The sequence below is a fragment of the Pelophylax lessonae genome (assembly GCF_965119305.1).
Source record: "Pelophylax lessonae genome assembly, chromosome: 12".
Classification (NCBI taxonomy): Eukaryota; Metazoa; Chordata; class Amphibia; order Anura; family Ranidae; genus Pelophylax; species Pelophylax lessonae.
In genome coordinates, this window is record NC_138779.1 from 30529869 (window position 1) to 30549526 (window position 19658).

Here is a 19658-nt window from a genome sequence, read left to right on the forward strand (position 1 = left end):
ACCACCAATGTAAGGAACATTCTTCCCACTGACCACCAATGTAAGGAGCATTCTTCCCACTGATCACCAATGTAAGGAGCATTCTTCCCACTGACCACCAATGTAAGGAGCATTCTTCCCACTGATCACCAACGTAAGGAGCAGTCTTCCCACTGACCACCAATGTAAGCAGCATTCTTCCCACTGACCACCAATGTAAGGAGCATTCTTCCTACTGACCACAAATGTAAGGAGCATTCTTCCCACTGATCACCAATGTAAGGAACATTCTTCCCACTGACCACCAATGTAAGGAGCATTCTTCCCACTGATCACCAATGTAAGGAGCATTCTTCCCACTGACCACCAATGTAAGGAGCATTCTTCCCACTGATCACCAACGTAAGGAGCAGTCTTCCCACTGACCACCAATGTAAGGAGCATTCTTCCCACTGATCACCAACGTAAGGAGCAGTCTTCCCACTGACCACCAATGTAAGCAGCATTCTTCCCATTGACCACCAATGTAAGGAGCGTTCTTACCATTAACCACAAATATAAGGAGCATTCTTCCCACTGACCACCAATGTAAGGAGCAATCTTCCCACTGACCACCAATGTAAGGAGCATTCTTCCCACTGTCAACCAATGTAAGGGGCATTTTCCCACTGACCACAAATGCAAGGGGCATTTTCCTACTAATCACCAATGTAAAGGGGAATTTTTCCAACTGACAACAGATGAATTGATTGGACCATCATGCTAATGAACCAGGAGCTGTAGATATAGTTAATATTATCAGGGGTTCCCTGAGACCAAGGGGTCCTCACTGTTAAAAAAGTTAAGAAATGCTGGGCTAGACACAAATAGTTAGAAGGATGGTGGTAGGGCAATGCCAGTGATTTTTAATTGGAGAACCATGCAGTACCACAACGCACAAAGGTAAATTTAGCCAAAATGGCCACTGATGAATTATTAATACCAGTAATACAATTAATACAACCCTATCATTAAATGAGCTATACATTCCTTTATAGTTCCCCCATACCTCTAAGGCCAATGTCACACTTATGAACCTATTGCAGCTGACGAATTGCCAATAACAGTATTGCTAATAAGTGGCTTGAAAATCTGTACCTGTATCCATAGGTCAGACCTTCACTGGCTGAATGAGTAAAATTCTACTCCTTCACTGTTGAAAATGTCACTCACCAGGAAGAGAGCGATGCCTCGCTCTTCCAGCCAGCTAGGGAGTGACCTGTGTAAGCTGGTATTTCTCGGCCCTGCTGTGTTCCACAAAGTGATCCGGTGCTGAAGAGTTGTCACCATAGACAGGATCGCAAGCGTGAGGTCATGCACACATGTAGTGATTGCATTTATTTTCCTGTGTGTGGTCACTCCCACATCATTAAAGTATAACTAAAGGCAAAACTTTTTTTTAGTTTTGGATAGAGAGGAGAGGGATTCGAACCCCTGTCCAATTTTTTTTTCGCTGTCTGTGCCCCCCGTTAGGGAGGGTCTCCCAGTGCCATCTTAAGAGCATTAAAGGGCCCTGGGCAATGCAGTGCACTGGGGCCCTGCCTACACAATCGCCCACTAGAATAAAAATGGAAATTATCGATAAGGCAATATTTATTGGTACAGCAGTGCCAAGCTAATGACAGCTTCCAAGTTTGGCGGCTGGGTCCAGTGACCACACACACGGACGGGAGTTAGACTCCGCTGTCCTGTGTGTGTCTGTTCCGTGGAGGCGGATAGGCATTCATGCTGCTGTGGGCTCCACGGCCCAAGTGGCCTGACAGCAGCGAAGGGCTGACAGGCACTTGCCACGTGCTAAGTTTGGCAGCAGGATGCACATGGGAATCGGGACCAATGCTTGGCTGGGTTGCTGGTGGGGCCCCCCGGGCAACTGCCCAGTGTGCCCATTCGGTAAGATGGCCCTGGGGTCACCCTCTCTATTTGTCCTGTTTACCTTTATCATTGAAAGTGAGAGTAATAGAAAATCCCAAATTTTGTGTTGTCCCCAGAAAAGTAATAGAGGGGAAATCGTCCCATAGGGACACTAGTTCTGGTGATTGGGGGATCCCCAAGGGATTCCCTTAATTTGCAGGGATTTCCTCTCCCTTCCTGTTTGGCTATGGGACAGGAAGTGAAGGGAAATCTCCGCAATGGGACACAGATTGCGAAAAAAAGCTGACAGGGGTTATAACCCCCCCTTAAGTGGGGTACACACTATAAGAAAATCGGGCGAGCGATTGTCCCACTTTCCTCGTTTCATGGCAAATCGAAACCGATGAACGAAAATTTGTACGAAAATTCTCATATGACAAAGGTTTTTTTTTTTCTTTATTGTTTCTGATCATGCACAATTTCTCTTTTATGATTTTTCTTGTTCAAAAATCGTACGAAAACAGTACACATTAAACTAAAATCGTTCATTCTATTCCAGTATAAGGAAAAAAGTTGGTCCGGAAGTTCCGGAATTTTCCTACGAAAAGTCGGAATCGGCTGACGAAAGTTGTGTACACACTAGACGAAAATCATACGAAAGTTCTTTGGGTGAAAATTGTCGCCCCATATTTCTATTTTAATCAGGAAAAACAGATGCGCACCCAAAATGAATCAAAATGTGCTCATAATGTACAGGTGAAAAATGAAAGCATCATTTATGAGGGTGTCGGTGAGATGTTTTCTAGCTGTCTTCCATTGCAAAGAATGAATTTTAGAAATGGAGGACTTCAGGTTCTTTTTTTTTTCCCTTCTAAGCTTGATGATCTAGGTTAGAAAACCCGTGTTGTCTTCTCGGCTCAGTCTATACATAAAATATTCTCACATTCAGCCAAGTGCTAAATGTCAATATATGAGTTGCTTGGAAACAACCATTTGCCACTTACGGGGAGGGTTGGGGGGGTATAATGATTTTTTTTTTCTTATTTCACATTGGAGATGACTGTATTGTGGAATGCGGCTTGGCTTCTGAGAAGAGCTGAAAGGATTTACTGAAGAACTGAAACAACTTTTTTTTCCGTTCATTCATCTGCTTTGTCTATCCTTCATTGCAGTGGCTGTGAGCTCAGAAAACCGGCCTTTGGAAAGCGATCGTGTCCTGCTGGTTTCATTATTGAACTCTCCGAGTGGGGGCATTCACAGATTTTCTTTGGGAATTCTGTGGGCAAAGATCAAAGCCCCCTTTCCCACCTTTGCTCCCATGTATGCTACAGTATGTCGAGGCCGTTCCTGTGCGCCTGCTGTACAGGACACAGAGATTGGGTTCAGCGGCGTCCTGTGTAGCAGGAGGGCGCTCTCGGGTTTTTTGCCTGAACACAAGAAGGGTTCAGAGCAGGATGAGCTTTGATGTGTCGTATAATAACCAACAATGGTGCTAAGTGCAGAGTGTTTAATAAACGGTAATATTTTAGGGGCCCACAAGACAGGAGGACTATGAGGCCCCATTCACATCTTGGGTAGCAGAAAGTTTCCTTACCATTTTTTTTTAGCACAATTTACACACATTTCTGCGTGTCACCATAGGGCAGCCTTTTTCAACCAGGTTGTCCAGGCACCCTGTGTTGCCTTCAAATTTCTTCAGGGGGGGCCTTGGCAAACTACCTAGAAATAGCCCCAAATTACTCAAAAATGGTCAACAAGCCAGCTGGGTAGATCAAGCATCTGAACCATTTTTTTTTTATTGGGAATTTTTTATAGCAGAAAGTAAATATAATGTGTTTTATACAAAATTGTGGCTCTTTTTTTGTTTATAGAGCCAAATCTAAAAACCGCAAGAAAGCTCTATTTGTGGGAAAAAAAGGAAATCAATTGCATTTGGGTACAGCGTTGCACGACTACTCGCAATTGTTAGTTAAAATAACGCAGCGCCCAATCACAAAAAATGGCCTGGTCATTAAGGGGGTAAAACCTTCCAGAGCTGAAGTGGTTAAAATAATTACAGTGACACCATCCATATACAGAAATAGAAGGGACAATGCATATTAAATAATGCGTGTTTAGTATTACTATAAGAATTGATAAGCTGCAATATAATGAACTTTTGGTTTTGAGTTTAATACCAGTTTAATTCTCAATCTTGAGTGGAACCTTTTAGCATAGAACTGCAAGCAAGATGAACCAAAGGCATTCAAATTAAAGAACTTTGGTCATAAAAATACACAAATTTAGAGTTTCACTCAAGTCGCCCGAGTGACAGATTTACTATATCAGCAGCGCTTTCTTCTGATCAAAATTGCCAGGTCTAAACAGCTGCCATGTTTCAATCACTGCTCACTGCACCGCGCTAACTGACCGTCCCTTTCTCCATTACAGAAACAGAGTCCAATCCTTCCATCCATTAGTGCTAATCCAGAAAACTGCCATAGTGGATTGTGTTTCCAGGCAGATCGATGGAACTCCCAGAAAAGCTGTGTTGCTCATTTTAAGCATGGAAAAAACATTTTAGGCTCTACGTTTTCAAGCATCAATAACCTGGAATGTTTTACTGCGAGTTGATGGAGAATCGTGATTTTAGGGTCAGGAAAAAGTTAAAAGTCTGTTTTAAAATTAATCTTTTTCTCTAGTTTTGTGTTAACCACTTCTGGACCAGAAGGTTTTTCCCCCCCTTAATGACCAGGCCATTTTTTGCGATACGGCACTGCGTTGCTTTAACTGACAACTGCAGGGTCATGTGACGCTGTACCCAAATAAAATTTATGTCTTTTTTTCCCCACAAATAGAGCTTTCTTTTGGTTGTATTTGATCGCCTCTGCAGTTTTTATTTTTTGTGCTATAAACAAAAAGAGACTGACAATTTTGAAAAAAAAAAAAAAAATCAATATTTTTTACTTCCTGCTATAAAACACAATAATACATATATATATATTTTTTTTTAAATCAACATTTTTCATCATTTTAGGCCAATATGTATTCTGCCACATATTTTTGGTAAAAAAAATCCCAATAGGTGTATATTGTATATTGATTGGTTTGCTCAAAAGTTATCGCGTCTACAAATTAGCAGATATATTTATTTTTTACTTGTAATGGCGGCGATCAGCAATTTTTAGCGGGACTGCGACATTGCAGGGGACAGATCGGACCCCTAACTGACAATTTTGACACTTTTAAGGGGACCAGTGACATTACTACAGTAATCAGTGCTAAAAATATGCAACTGTTACTGTACTAATGACACTGGCAGGGAAGGGGTTCACATCAGGGGCAATCAAAAGGGTAAGTGTGTCCCTAGGGCATACTTTCCAACTGTGTGGGGGATGGACTCACCTCAGGGAACTTCAAATTATGGCCCTCCAGTTGTTCAGGAACTACAATTCCTTTCATGCCTAGTCATGTCTGTGAATGTCAGAGGTTTACAATGCCTCGTGGGATGTGTAGTTCTGCAACAGTTGGAGGGCCGTAGTTTGAGGATCCCTACACTGGATGAACACAGCAATCCGTGTTCCTGAATAACAGGAACACAGGATCCCAATTGACATTAAATGGGACATTCTGCTAGGAAACACCTGAGCATCCCCATGCAGGAAAACACAGGCCTTGCACAGGTGTACACTGTAGTACGCCCGTGTGAACAAGCCAGTACATGGAATGTGTGTCCAAAGTGAATGGGCTTTCATTTCTCTGACAGCTTGAGTTTTGTCTACCAGCCTCACTAAGAAGCAAGCGTCGCTCTTGTCCCTGCCATGCTTCTCTACCTGCTCCTCCTGCTGAACACAGTGGCTTCTCTCGCTGGCTCATATGTCACTACAGGACGTGAACCAGCAGCAGGGCCGTCTTTAACGCAGGGCAAAAGGGGAAGCTGCCCTGGGCCCAGTCATTGTTGTGGGGCCCAAATCAGCTGAGCTGCCCCCTGGAGCCTGCGCTGCCCGCAAATAGTTGATAAGTGGATTTGGCTATCACTCAGGAGATGAGGGCAGAATTGAATGTTGGGGGCACTGGTGATTGGTTGGGTGTTATGTCTGCAGCCTGTGTAGTGATTGGCCAGTTTAGGTAAGGTAAACCTTGTCCGGGGAGAGCACCTGTGTAATGATTGGGATAGTACGGGGGAGGTTGTTCTGTGTATTGATGGGAGTAGTATGGGGGAGGGAGTCCTGTGTAATGATGGGTGTAGTATGGTGGAGCGGTCCTGTATAATGATGGAGGAGGGGAGTCCTGTGTAATGATGGGGGTAGTATGGTGGAGCGGTCCTGTATAATGATGGAGGAGGGGAGTCCTGTGTAATGATGGGGGTAGTATGGTGGAGCGGTCCTGTATAATGATGGAGGAGGGGAGTCCTGTGTAATGATGGGGGTAGTATGGTGGAGCGGTCCTGTGTAATGATGGAGGAGGGGAGTCCTGTGCAATGATGGGGGTAGTATGGTGGAGCGGTCCTGTGTAATGATGGAGGAGGGGAGTCCTGTGTATTGATGGGAGTAGTATGGGGGAGGGAGTCCTGTGTAATGATGGAGGAGGGGAGTCCTGTGTAATGATGGGAGTAGTATGGGGGAGGGAGTCCTGTATAATGATGGAGGAGGGGAGTCCTGTGTAATGATGGGGGTAGTATGGTGGAGCGGTCCTGTGTAATGATGGAGGAGGGGAGTCCTGTGTAATGATGGGGGTAGTATGGTGGAGCGGTCCTGTGTAATGATGGAGGAGGGGAGTCCTGTGCAATGATGGGGTTAGTATGGTGGAGCGGTCCTGTGTAATGATGGAGGAGGGGAGTCCTGTGTAATGATGGGGGTAGTATGGTGGAGCGGTCCTGTGTAATGATGGAGGAGGGGAGTCCTGTGTAATGATGGGGGTAGTATGGTGGAGCGGTCCTGTGTAATGATGGAGGAGGGGAGTCCTGTGTAATGATGGGGGTAGTATGGTGGAGCGGTCCTGTGTAATGATGGAGGAGGGGAGTCCTGTGTAATGATGGGGGTAGTATGGTGTAGCGGTCCTGTGTAATGATGCAGGAGGGGAGTCCTGTGTAATGATGGGGGTAGTATGGTGGAGCGGTCCTGTGTAATGATGGAGGAGGGGAGTCCTGTGTAATGATGGGGGTAGTATGGTGGAGCGGTCCTGTGTAATGATGGAGGAGGGGAGTCCTGTGTAATGATGGCGGTAGTATGGTGGAGCGGTCCTGTGTAATGATGGAGGAGGGGAGTCCTGTGTAATGATGGGGGTAGTATGGTGGAGCGGTCCTGTATAATGATGGAGGAGGGGAGTCCTGTGTAATGATGGGGGTAGTATGGTGGAGCGGTCCTGTGTAATGATGGAGGAGGGGAGTCCTGTGTAATGATGGGGGTAGTATGGTGGAGCGGTCCTGTGTAATGATGGAGGAGGGGAGTCCTGTGTAATGATGGGGGTAGTATGGTGGAGCGGTCCTGTGTAATGATGGAGGAGGGGAGTCCTGTGTAATGATGGGGGTAGTATGGTGGAGCGTTCCTGTGTAATGATGGAGGAGGGGAGTCCTGTGTAATGATGGGGGTAGTATGGTGGAGCGGTCCTGTATAATGATGGAGGAGGGGAGTCCTTTGTAATGATGGGGGTAGTATGGTGGAGCGGTCCTGTGTAATGATGGAGGAGGGGAGTCCTGTGCAATGATGGGGGTAGTATGGTGGAGCGGTCCTGTGTAATGATGGAGGAGGGGAGTCCTGTGTAATGATGGCGGTAGTATGGTGGAGCGGTCCTGTGTAATGATGGAGGAGGGGAGTCCTGTGTAATGATGGGGGTAGTATGGTGGAGCGGTCCTGTGTAATGATGGAGGAGGGGAGTCCTGTGTAATGATGGGGGTAGTATGGTGGAACGGTCCTGTGTAATGATGGAGGAGGGGAGTCCTGTGTAATGATGGGGGTAGTATGGTGGAGCGGTCCTGTGTAATGATGGAGGAGGGGAGTCCTGTGTAATGATGGGGGTAGTATGGTGGAGCGGTCCTGTGTAATGATGGAGGAGGGGAGTCCTGTGTAATGATGGGGGTAGTATGGTGGAGCGGTCCTGTGTAATGATGGAGGAGGGGAGTCCTGTGTAATGATGGGGGTAGTATGGTGGAGCGGTCCTGTGTAATGATGGAGGAGGGGAGTCCTGTGTAATGATGGGGGTAGTATGGTTGAGCGGTCCTGTGTAATGATGGAGGAGGGGAGTCCTGTGCAATGATGGGGGTAGTATGGTGGAGCGGTCCTGTATAATGATGGAGGAGGGGAGTCCTGTGTAATGATGGGGGTAGTATGGTGGAGCGGTCCTGTATAATGATGGAGGAGGGGAGTCCTGTGTAATGATGGGGGTAGTATGGTGGAGCGGTCCTGTGTAATGATGGAGGAGGGGAGTCCTGTGCAATGATGGGGGTAGTATGGTGGAGCGGTCCTGTGTAATGATGGAGGAGGGGAGTCCTGTGTATTGATGGGAGTAGTATGGGGGAGGGAGTCCTGTGTAATGATGGAGGAGGGGAGTCCTGTGTAATGATGGGAGTAGTATGGGGGAGGGAGTCCTGTATAATGATGGAGGAGGGGAGTCCTGTGTAATGATGGGGGTAGTATGGTGGAGCGGTCCTGTATAATGATGGAGGAGGGGAGTCCTGTGTAATGATGGGGGTAGTATGGTGGAGCGGTCCTGTGTAATGATGGAGGAGGGGAGTCCTGTGCAATGATGGGGGTAGTATGGTGGAGCGGTCCTGTGTAATGATGGAGGAGGGGAGTCCTGTGTAATGATGGGGGTAGTATGGTGTAGCGGTCCTGTGTAATGATGCAGGAGGGGAGTCCTGTGTAATGATGGGGGTAGTATGGTGGAGCGGTCCTGTGTAATGATGGAGGAGGGGAGTCCTGTGTAATGATGGGGGTAGTATGGTGGAGCGGTCCTGTGTAATGATGGAGGAGGGGAGTCCTGTGTAATGATGGCGGTAGTATGGTGGAGCGGTCCTGTGTAATGATGGAGGAGGGGAGTCCTGTGTAATGATGGGGGTAGTATGGTGGAGCGGTCCTGTGTAATGATGGAGGAGGGGAGTCCTGTGCAATGATGGGGGTAGTATGGTGGAGCGGTCCTGTGTAATGATGGAGGAGGGGAGTCCTGTGTAATGATGGGGGTAGTATGGTGGAGCGGTCCTGTGTAATGATGGAGGAGGGGAGTCCTGTGTAATGATGGGGGTAGTATGGTGGAGCGGTCCTGTGTAATGATGGAGGAGGGGAGTCCTGTGTAATGATGGGGGTAGTATGGTGTAGCGGTCCTGTGTAATGATGCAGGAGGGGAGTCCTGTGTAATGATGGGGGTAGTATGGTGGAGCGGTCCTGTGTAATGATGGAGGAGGGGAGTCCTGTGTAATGATGGGGGTAGTATGGTGGAGCGGTCCTGTGTAATGATGGAGGAGGGGAGTCCTGTGTAATGATGGCGGTAGTATGGTGGAGCGGTCCTGTGTAATGATGGAGGAGGGGAGTCCTGTGTAATGATGGGGGTAGTATGGTGGAACGGTCCTGTGTAATGATGGAGGAGGGGAGTCCTGTGTAATGATGGGGGTAGTATGGTGTAGCGGTCCTGTGTAATGATGCAGGAGGGGAGTCCTGTGTAATGATGGGGGTAGTATGGTGGAGCGGTCCTGTGTAATGATGGAGGAGGGGAGTCCTGTGTAATGATGGGGGTAGTATGGTGGAGCGGTCCTGTGTAATGATGGAGGAGGGGAGTCCTGTGTAATGATGGCGGTAGTATGGTGGAGCGGTCCTGTGTAATGATGGAGGAGGGGAGTCCTGTGTAATGATGGGGGTAGTATGGTGGAGCGGTCCTGTATAATGATGGAGGAGGGGAGTCCTGTGTAATGATGGGGGTAGTATGGTGGAGCGTTCCTGTGTAATGATGGAGGAGGGGAGTCCTTTGTAATGATGGGGGTAGTATGGTGGAGCGGTCCTGTATAATGATGGAGGAGGGGAGTCCTGTGTAATGATGGGGGTAGTATGGTGGAGCGGTCCTGTATAATGATGGAGGAGGGGAGTCCTGTGTAATGATGGGGGTAGTATGGTGGAGCGGTCCTGTGTAATGATGGAGGAGGGGAGTCCTGTGTAATGATGGGGGTAGTATGGTGGAGCGGTCCTGTGTAATGATGGAGGAGGGGAGTCCTGTGTAATGATGGGGGTAGTATGGTGGAGCGGTCCTGTGTAATGATGGAGGAGGGGAGTCCTGTGTAATGATGGGGGTAGTATGGTGGAGCGGTCCTGTGTAATGATGGAGGAGGGGAGTCCTGTGTAATGATGGGGGTAGTATGGTTGAGCGGTCCTGTGTAATGATGGAGGAGGGGAGTCCTGTGCAATGATGGGGGTAGTATGGTGGAGCGGTCCTGTATAATGATGGAGGAGGGGAGTCCTGTGTAATGATGGGGGTAGTATGGTGGAGCGGTCCTGTATAATGATGGAGGAGGGGAGTCCTGTGTAATGATGGGGGTAGTATGGTGGAGCGGTCCTGTATAATGATGGAGGAGGGGAGTCCTGTGTAATGATGGGGGTAGTATGGTGGAGCGGTCCTGTATAATGATGGAGGAGGGGAGTCCTGTGTAATGATGGGGGTGGTATGGTGGAGCGGTCCTGTGTAATGATGGAGGAGGGGAGTCCTGTGTAATGATGGGGGTGGTATGATAGAGGGGGTCATGTGCAACAATGGGGGTGGTATGATGGGAGGGGGGTCCTGTGTAATGATGGGGGAGGGGGTCCTGTGTTATGGTTGGTGGGAGTAGTATGGGGGGGCGGAGTCCTGTGTAATGTGAGAGCGAAATTGCATGGGGGAGCAAGAAACTGTTTGCCCAAGGTCCAATTAATATTAAAGAAGGCCCTGACCAGCGGGTAAAACCATAGCTTGAGGCAGGAGAGCAGGTATTCGCCCATCCAATTTTTGGAAAGAGCCATAAAGCAGAGGCATTTCAAGACATTGACCAACAGAAAGACAAGTATAGTGCCTCTTCTTTTACAGGGCCAGTCTTTTTTTGTAAAGCTCACTCTAAAATTTACCCCCAAGTAATCAGTTGAGAGCACTATTGACTGTGGTAAGGACCTAGACCTTCTACAAGAACTGGCGAGAAAGGTTTATGAAAACTGCTACGGAATTTGGCAATATACATTATAAAATAATAAAATAAGAGACTTGATTCTAGCTAAAACCTCAACCCAAACTGAAGTGGGGTATGGCATCTGTCATGTCGCTGGCTGTTTGAGATGTTGCTATATACTGTAGTATATGGAACACGGAAGTTTACCGTTGCTCCTGGAGGAAAAATATATTCAGTATTATCAAACAACACCCTTCTTTCTGCTGCGAGAGAGCCGAGTCTCACTACGGATAACTCACACATTGAAAAAACAGTCACACCTTCAATATTTGCAGTCCAGTTTCATGGCTGCCAACAGAACTTCCAGGGACATTTTGCATATCTACATGTTTACAATCTTGGCAAACAGGGGGTTGGATGAATCATAACAGCTACGCAACTGGTATTGGAAAAGACAGATATAAACACCACAAGCGTAAAAATGAAAAAAAAAAAAAAAATGAATAAATAAAAATAATAACAATAATAATAAAAAATAAAATAAAAATTATATATATAACCTGTATAAAAAAAATGGCCCTACTATATATGTATGAATGTGAGTTAGGGACCTTAGATTGTAAGCTCCTTGAGGGCTTGGACTGATGTGAATGTACAATGTGTATGTAAAGCGCTGCGTAAATTGACAGCGCTATATAAGAACCTAAAATAAATAAATAAAATATATTTATCTCAATAAATAATATATTTTCTCAGCCAAAAAATATTTATATCTATATATAGTTTTAATATGTAAGTATACATATCTCATACCTGAGAGATTGCCATGGAATCTAATCGGCACTACTACAGTGATCACTGCCATCTTCTGGGTCTTGTGCAAGCAGCTTCTACTCTGCACACTGACCACAGGGAGTCGCAAACTCAGCATTGCCCCCATTCAATGCCTTCCCATTTCTGAAAGTACCAGGGATTTTCTTTGCTCTAGATGGCTGAATTGAGTGGGGGATGCATGTGCTACTAGGGAGGGGGGGCATTTAACCTCTTTGCGCCTACTGCCTCCTGGCCCTTTAAGAGTTCTAAAAGTCAGATCATGTGACTGCTGTGATTGGCTGTAACAGCAGTCACATGATCGGAAAGCTCCTGATCGCAAGTATGCATTGGGAGCTTACTGATCCCCGCTGGCTACCGTGCTGAGAGCGTGCAGGGAGTGCGCTTACAGCACAGTCATTTGTTTTAGCAGGGCCGAATATATGTGTCTGCTCGGCATTAAGGCCCACCCGCCAAGCGTACCGCCGGCGTCAAGGAGTTAAAGATGAATACCAGATATGAACATTTAACATATAATTACACTGGTCCAAATTGGACCAGTGTAACTATGCATATACCATACCTGGCCAGTGCCCCTGAAAGCTGGAAATCACTGAAGTACACACAGATACTCCAGTGGCCTCTACTTGTTCCTGGGTCTCCTGGCCTGATGCATTCCGAACACAGGAGGTTGGCTGCTAAGCACCAGTGCCATTCTTTTTGTGAATGAATGCAAAGTGTTCTCTGATTTGATGAGGTGGGGAGGCAGGGCAGTAACGTCATGCTCTTTACCTTCTCCAATCACAAAACACTTTAAATCCATTCACAAAATGCACAGCATTCTCTGAAGGGCACCTATTGCGAGCGGTCAACCTCCTGTGTTTAGTAAGTAGCAGGCCAGCTGCTCAGCCTGGATGACCTGGAAGCAATTGGAGATCACCAGAGCAGCAGTGCCTATTTTAGTGATTTCCAGCTTCCAGGGGGATCAGCCTAATATGGTATATGTATAGGTTTGTAGCACCCTGTAGCTGGTGTACTAGATGTAAGTAGGTTTGTTAGTGTGAGAAAATTTGGTTTGGCTGAGAGCCAGGCCTGGGCTGAATCTGGGTCAGGGTTGAGTGACTGAGGGAGGCTGAATGACGCAGCAAGCAGCACCTCTGGTGCCTCCCCCTGTTTTCTGGAACCTTGAAGAAGCTCCCATGTAGTGGGCAGAAGCTAGGAGGAGCTGCTTGGCATATTTATTAGGGCCATAGCTAGTCCCCAGCAAATGAGCTGGCAGGGGGCAGGCCACCTCATAAATGGGCATGAGTCATGCCAGCAGGGAGTGGGGTGGAAGATGGAGATGGAGTGCTGAGGAGGATGTCAGTGGCCCTTGAGGGTGCCCCCTAACCTGGGTGGGGTGACTTTGGGATTGGGGCTCAGGTAGTGGAATGATATCCCACAACTCACAGAGGAACCCCTTTCTGGAGGCATGGGAACAAGGAGAGGACAATGGGAGCAGGTCCGCATGTCTAGGAGATCTCTTGAGAAGTCAGCCGGGTGGGCTGGTGATTGTTCAGTCTGGAAAGACTGTGGGAGAGTGTCAGTCTGGGAGGACTGTGGAGAATTTAGCCAGGAGGGCTAGTAAAAGGGGCAGTTGTAGCCAGGCGGGCTGGCAGTGCCTGAAGAGGTGGTACTGGGTTCAGTGACCATGGGAGGAAGTGCTGGAAATGTCTTAGCTGTGTCACTCCAACGTTCTTCGAGCTGCAAACCTCTGCCTGTAATCGGCCATTGTTACAAATCCATTTTGGAGTGACATAGCTGGGAACCAAGCAAGTTGGAGCTGTATATAGACTCTATATAGGAGAAGTGTCCCTGAAGCTTATTCTGACATCAAATGGGCATCCCGTAAATCCCAAACCCCATCCAAGATCTAATTCCTCCAATAAATAACAAAAACAAAGTACTGGACTGTTTTCTGACTCTGGGAGACTGTGAAAATTTGTTGTGCCTGGCTGTGCAGGGTGGTAGATCCCATTCTACCTGCGGGGTACGCTACAGTTATTTTAGTCCAAACTGGACGAACGTAATTATGTAAAAGATATCAAATCTGAAACTCTACTTTAGGTGAACCTGTTGCTTTGCCCTGTATGGACAAGGTATTTGATTTCTTTATTCTGAAAGTAAGAAATCCTTGTGTCTAATCACAACTTTGTAAGCCGGACAAAGTTTTCTCATATTGAAAATGTCATGTATTCCATATATTTACATTCATCTGCTACATACAGTAACTTTATGGTGCGCTTACCTGGAGCAGCTGGCTGGGAGACAGACTGTCTGAGTGCCAAATTCCTACAAGCAAAACATATAAAATAACAAAGCAATGTTATTAAGTGAATTACGTATTCCAACAAATCCACTGGCACCAATGTGATCAGATTAACAGCTGTCAGTCCTGCTCTGCTCTCTGTCATACTTCTACATTGCTGTGATGAGATCATTCAACACTCTGCGGGGAGCATGGGCAGTGTATAGTGTGGCATTAGCGCAGGATTGGGAGTGTTGGAGCTGGAAGAACCATTAGTTCTGGCTGATGGAGAAGTAAGCTAGGACCTGTAGTTCATCTACAACAGGAATGCTGCTGGGACATATGGGAATATATAGACAGGTAGCAGGCAAGGTGCTCCAGCAGAATAATCTTTTGTCTGCAAGGATTCATTTCCATGTTTGCAAAAACAGAGCATCAAAGGCCAAATCCAACTTTCAATAAACTTTAAAGTACAGTAAAACCCTGGATTGGTTTAAGAGTGTTTTACAAGACAAGCAAAAATGTTTTATAAATTTTGACTTGATAAACAAGCAATGTCTTTATATACAAGTAGTGTCATATCACAACTGAGTATAAAAGAGACGAGAGGCGCCCCTAAGTGTAGCAATATGGTTACATTTAATGAAGGTTCAACATTTAGCAACTCACATGGTTGATGATAAAACAGGCACATCTAAGTATGCAGGCATCCAGGGTAAAGCTGTCCACATAGACCCTCCTCCGCACTGCCATCAATGTCATCCCTTCCACACTACCCTCCACAAGCGCTTTAAGCCTCGCTTTCAGATCGCTCTACTGCAGGGTAGTCTTCCCGGTCATGACTGCAGACTGACAGTGGTGAGAGCCGGCAGTGCGAAGGATTGTCTATGTGGACAGCTTTACCCCGGATGCCTGCATAATTAGATGTGCCCCTTTTATACCTCAACCATGTGAGTTGCTAAGGCTCCGTTCACATATTGGCGTACCAGATTGCGGGCAGAATCACTGCGATTCTGAATCATGGCAAATTGCGGGATGCCCACTTGATTTCCGTCACTTCCAATGGCACCCCAAACATGGCGGTACAAGGACTTCTTTTGGGCAAAAGGTGTCCCGTGTTTCTCTTGCGTGATTTTACCATAATTTGCTGGGCGACAAGCACGACAAAATCATGCTGCGTTTGGGGTGCTATTGGAAGTGCCAGGAATAGCGCAGGCGTCCCGCGAATTGCCATGATTCTGAATCGCGTTCGAAATACTTAGGAGGCTAGAAACATAGCACGTGATAATTACTATTGCTGGCGGCCTTATACAACAGGTTGCTCCAGTATCTCATTTTTGTTGCCAGAGGTTTAGACATTAATGGCTGTGTGTTGAGTTATTTTGAGGGGGCAGCAAATTTACACTGTTATACAAGCTGTACACTCACTACTTTACATTGTAGCAAAGTGTCATTTCTTCAGTGTTGTCACATGAAAAGATAGAATAAAATATTTACAAAAATGTAAGGGGTGTACTCACTTTTGTGAGATACTGTATATATTCGTGTCGGCAGCATCATCTTACTTTCCGCTACAGTTATCTACTAGCATAAGGCGACAATTTTACAACTGTTTATGAGACAGTACTTTTCCAGCGCTTACCTAATAGAAATACAGTTCTGATTGGGCTAAACTCTACAGTAAAAGCAGACAGCTTCTATTGACATCTAAATAATGAGGCCTCATTAGATGGATTATCCTATAGTCCTTGTGTCCGCCCGGGAGGCATATGATAATGACCTAGTATGTGTTATCAGTGTTTTTTAATGTACGTTCCTCCTTTTTTTGGTCCTGAAGAAGCTACGCAATACAGCGAAACACGTTGACCAACGGACGTGACCTCTACCCACAGACACCTTCAGTTCAAGTTTCCAAGTGGTATTATCCCTATTGGGGAAGGTGTCAGAATGGGTCTTTTGGGGTCATATTTCTATTGTGTTTTTTTGTTATGCTTTGTTTTCATATGTTTTTATGATGTATCTAAATAGATGCCATGTGATACATTTTTAATATGTTCAAATAAATATACTTTTTGATACCTCTATATGTTTGATATAGTCTCACATCTATGCCAGTAAAGTCCTTCTGATGCAGCACGGGGTTCCGTTTCTTTTATTGTTCTTTGCAGATAATTTAGGATAGTTACATGAATATAAAGTTCCCATATTCCCTGTAACTTGGTCCCAGGGAGCAACACAGATAATTGTCCTGCAGATTTATATTGAGGGACTCTCATCTGGTTGCACAGCACCTGGGGGAAAACTGACCTCTAATCAAAGAAATGTGTCTATAGATATCAAATGGAAAGAGGCTGCTTTTTCCTATACAGTTACTAACCACTTGTTTTTCCCATTATTTGTAGAAAAACAGTAATTTCTGTTTTTTTTTTTTTTTAATTTGTTCTGTGTAAAAGAGTGGATTCTAACTAGAGTATTTTCTTCTGGGTGCCAAAGAGTGTATGCCTACAGGCTCCAGAGATGGAAAACAGGCCCTAATACCAACTCCATGCTAACAAGAAAATGGGGTAATGAGAAACAGGATGGCTTAGCAACCAGGAAAAGAAAAAACCAAGGACAAAAATTGGAACAGACCATTCTTGTGATAGGAAAGAATCATGGTACACTTAGCGTGCCATTGGTTGCAGCAACGTGCTACTCCCTGACTGGTGGATCATTTTGTTATACATGGGAAATGCGGGATCATTTTCAGATAGACTGTTATACAGGAAGAGGGGCACTTAGCAAATATGTGATGGACCAGCAGCTTTAGGGCTGTACAGGGCTACACAGTAAAGCAGGGATCTTCAAACTACGGCTCTCCAGATGTTGTGGAACTACACATCCCATGAGGCATTGTAAAACGCTGACATTCACAGACATGACTAGGCATGATGGGAATCGTAATTCCTGATCCACTGGAGGGCCATAGTTTGAAGGCTCCTGCAGTAGAGGCTTCATTTTTTACCATATGGTTGAAGATTATGGGAAAAAGTGCAGAAGAAGAAGCCATGATGGTTTAATACCTTCATCCTCCTGTGGTATGGTCACAACCAGTGCTTTAAGTGGGCCGGTATGCTCTGGTACTCAGTACTGCCACTTCCAAATATGGCTCTTGAGCATACCGCCACCTCTCCGTGCGCCTTAGCATACCAGTACGCTCATTTTGGACATCTGCGCCCTCAATTGCCCCCCCCCCCAAGAATATTTCCCACTCCAGAGCCAGACCAGTCACCACCAGTGAGTTCCCCTGCTCTGGAGTCCCAGCCCAGGCCAGGGGGGGGGGGGGGGTGTGTGCTCTGTGGGGACCCTGATGTGGGGTGGGGGGGGGGGATGTATAGGCTATAATAGAGTACCGGCACTTCTTTTGGGCCACTTAAAGCACTGGTCACAACCAAGAGGTCATACACAAGCAACCAAGGAAGACTCAGCACACTATACTTCTGAATGCAGAGCTTGGACGTGTATAGTACTGCAAGTAAAGCATCATAACATGGACCAAATCATTCATCTGTGCTGGTGCCCCCTGCTTGACCAGAATAAATGATGTAGCACTTTCCTAGGTAGGTGCTAGAAGAGAGTATAGTTTTTGGGTCTTTCTGCTTACAGGAAGATTGCCAGGTAAAATTATAATGCTCTCTGCCTACCAGGGAGCAGGATCCATTGGTAGGGTCTGCTCATGGTGCTCAGGTGCAACTCAGCTTGTCTGAATGTTTCACAATGGTCCAATAGGGAGGCATATTGGACAATGGGAGGAAACCTGACAAGTGACGGTACAGGCATTGTTACAGCCCTGGTGATTGACAGAGGAAAGTGCCTCGGTGCACGCTGGGTGACTGTATAAATGCCAAAGCTGAGAGAGCGGGGTCCCGGAGAGAGGGGGCGGCTGCCCCTCCTCTGTAGAAGCAGCCACGTGGCCTTGGGTGGACGACCTGAGGGCCTGAAATCCAGATAGGAGATGAACCCAGGTGTCCTGCAGAGCTGACTGGAAGGGAGACACTGGGAAGGATCTGATTCTGACTACTGTGAGTACAGATCTGTGTCATGGGGCCTGTTCTATGAGGGGCCATCCCTTCAGCTACAAGAGTCAGTGGACGGATGTCAGTCCAGGCGATGCTAGAGAGTGTTCTGAAGTTTAAGTAGTTACATCAAGTCTGCTGCTACAGAGAGCAAGAGGACTTAATTCTTCCATACAAGTGGCAGTATGTTAAAAGCAGTGTGTCTGCTTCCATTAGTAATCCGGTGAGGCCAAGTGAGAGTTGTCCTTATCTACTGTGAATAGTTCAGTTGGAGTATCCCACTATTCCCTTCTCTCATCCAAGTTCCACAATAATATAAAAACCAAATACCCCTGGACTGTTTATTGAGTAACAAGCCAAACGGGGGTAAGGATGGATGTGTGAAAAATCCCCCAGCAACTGTCTGCAGGTAATCAGAGGGAGGCCTATAAATGTTTCACACAGCAAGCCCTATGGGGACAGTGCTACAATTATATAGGATAACATGTATCACATAGCCCAATTCTTTTATTTTTAAAGCGTAACTCTGCTTTTGTTGAGAAGAAAACATTCCACTCTCGATGATCTCTGTACATTGCAAGGATTTTAACAAACTTTGTAGCAGATTCCTACCTTTTCTTATTCTGCAGAAATAGCTGTTTGCTTGTCTGTGCCCATGTACAAAGTTGTTCTGTATGGGAGTGGTTTTGTAATTATCAATCAGCTGCTGCACCTGCAGAGCTCTAATGAGGAAAGAGGCAGGGTCCGCATTCCCTTTAGACGTGATTTCACATTGGGAGTATCTCACCAAAAATGCCATTTTTGTTGCAGGGGATGCTCAAAATTGAATTTGTATCTTAGGCAGACTTCTGGGAAAATTAGTAAGCCAATCACACAAGCAGAAAATGACAAATCAGGTGGACGTTCTGTACACCATCCGTGCATAGAACGCCTCCTAGGTGCCATATTGCCGTAAATTTGAACTGAGAATTGCAATTACAATTGCATATTGAAATGGAAAGGTAATTTTTAATAACATTCATTTACAATATGACTTGTGTTGCAATTGTATATGTTCTTTCACATGTCATGCGAATTGGGTGCTGTTCAAAACGCATCCAATTTGTATATGTGTGAACCTAGCCTAAGGCACTATTTTATCCACTGGCACCAAAAATGGGGTAGAATTCCTTCCACTGATACCAACAATGGGCCACAATTCTTCCCAATGACACCAACGATGGGGCCCAATGACACCAATGATGGGCAGAAGTCTTCCCAATGGCACCAAAAATGGGGCATTGTTTACTCCCACCGATGCCGGAAAATGATCTGCTCCCACTGGCTACAGTCTGCCCCCCCCCCCCCAAAGTCTGAAGGACAGTAAACTATTGCTTTGTTTAGAAATTTTGGAGAACCCTGGGCTAGATTTTGGCTAGAGATCCAAGCTCATCTCTATTTACCAATAACCTTTAATTTATATGTGAGAGTATTGCAATCTTACTTTCTGTAAAATCAACATTCGAATATTCAAGGAGAAATGGTGGGCTTGCTTTAAACT

The 19658-nt window shown here is 46.0% G+C and overlaps 1 protein-coding gene across 2 annotated transcripts in view; it reads right to left on the bottom strand.

Moving 5' to 3' along the window:
* Positions 1-19658, bottom strand: part of CDON (cell adhesion associated, oncogene regulated) — a 208747-nt gene that overhangs the window by 143143 nt on the left and 45946 nt on the right. Inside the window, exon 3 of one of the 2 annotated variants that reach the window (XM_082273421.1) lies at positions 14064-14107. The exons of the other annotated variant lie outside the window; for it this stretch is intronic. The gene's annotated coding sequence lies outside the window, so the exon portion shown is untranslated. The remainder of the gene's footprint in view (positions 1-14063; positions 14108-19658) is intronic. 2 annotated transcript variants of the gene reach the window in all.